The sequence below is a fragment of the Propithecus coquereli genome, unplaced genomic scaffold (assembly GCF_000956105.1).
Source record: "Propithecus coquereli isolate 6110/MARCELLA unplaced genomic scaffold, Pcoq_1.0 Scaffold223, whole genome shotgun sequence".
Lineage (NCBI taxonomy): Eukaryota > Metazoa > Chordata > Mammalia > Primates > Indriidae > Propithecus > Propithecus coquereli.
Window position 1 is genome coordinate 3,238,631 of NW_012147523.1, and position 1,783 is coordinate 3,240,413.

At 36.7% G+C, this 1,783-nt stretch overlaps 1 protein-coding gene across 2 annotated transcripts in view; it reads left to right on the top strand.

Annotated features, from left to right (window-relative positions):
* PALB2 (partner and localizer of BRCA2) overlaps positions 1 to 1,783 on the top strand; it is a 34,987-nt gene that overhangs the window by 11,840 nt on the left and 21,364 nt on the right. The window lies entirely within an intron of this gene.

Below are 1,783 nucleotides of genomic sequence, written 5' to 3' on the forward strand. Positions count from 1 at the left end.
GAAATTAAGGCACAGGGAGATTAAAGTGACTTTAATTAATTTAATTATTTAAACCTGACAGTAAGGTACCAGAGTTCACTAATGTGGTTAAAAGTGGATACTGAAAAGGAAAATGTATTGGGTGTTTATGTAATACTAATATTTATTCAGGTATAGCACAATTTTTATCCATGGGTAGAAGCTTTATATCTACTATAGGACATACTATAGGACATGTTTTTGAAGTAAAATGGAGTGTGTGTTAGAGTAAGAGCACATTAACTCTCTTAGACGTGATCATGTACTAAAAAGACCTGAGCAACTTTTTTGGGTAAAATATCTAATGTAGTCTCTCTAAGGTCCATGGGACATAAGATTTTGAAGGACAGCAAGCAAGGCTATGTTGTAATTTAAACTTTCCATTCATTTGCTCAGGAGTTAATCATATCTGATAAACTGAGCACAAGAACTGGTTAATTCACTGTGACTGTAAACGAGATATCAAGTCTTTGTGCTCTGTCTCAGCTACTCAGCTGTGGTGCTGCCAGGCACCGTGGCTGACACCTGTAATGCCAGCACTTTGGGAGGCCAAGGTGGGAGGACTGCTTGAGGCCAGCAGTTTGAGACAAGCTTTTTTTTCTACCAAAAACATATAAGAATTAGCCAGGCACGGTGGTGTGCACCTACAGTCCCAGCTACTCGGGAGGCTGAGGTGGGAGGATTGCTTGAGCCCAGGAGTTCAGGCCTGCAGTGAGCTATGATTGCAGCACTATACTCCAGCCTGGGTAACACAGTAAGACCCTGTCTCCAAAAAACAAGAAAAGAAAAGAAAAAACTGGTGCAAAAGTAGTCAAAGACAATGTGTAAATGTGACTTGTTTCAGTAAAACTTTATGTACAAAAATAGGCAGCAGGAAGAAAAAGTAGGCAGCAGTCTGCTCTGTGCCACTAGACAGACTTTAGTCTATGAGCTATGATTGATTAATTTAAAAATAATAATTATGACTTTTTTTCATCGTTTTTTAAGTCAACAAGAATACAAAGGAATCACAAAGTAGGCAATCCAGTAATAATCTAGAAAGTTTCTTTTTATAAAGTACTTTGAAATAGTCTGCTATAATTTTAGTAAGCAGAAGCTACATTTAGTTTTTCTTGAGGTGACATTCCCATAACAAGATTAACCATTTTAAATTAAGTGAACAATTCAGTGGCATTTATTAATAGTACATTTATAATATATAACTACCACTTCTATCTAGTTTTAAAACATTTTTATTACCCCCAAGCCCCATACTTGTTAAGCAGCTGCTTCCCCATTTCCTCTCCCCAATCCACTCTAGCTCCAGGCAGCCACCAATCTGCATTCTATCTCTATGAATTTACAATTTATTCTGCATATTTCATATAAATGGAATTATACAATATGTGACCTTTTGTGTCTGGCTGCTTTCACTTAGCATAATGTTTTCAAGATACATCCATGTTGTAACATGTATCAGTGTTTCCTTTTTATGGCTGAATAATATTCTGTCATTGATTGCATCATGTGTTTGTACCACAGTTTGTTTATCCATTCATCAGTTGGATACAACTACATTTTGAATGTTATAGGAGTCCATTCACAATAAGAGCAGTAAATTACTCTTTGCTTGAAAAGAGGACTGAGTTTTCTTTAGTGAGAAGAGCCAGCATTTTGTAGACTATACTCTGGCAGCGTGGTGGAATCATAGTTCTCAAGGGGGGCAGAAATTTAGAGATTTTTAGTCTAGTTCCCTTAAGAAGGATAATCAGAAGAGGGAAAATGG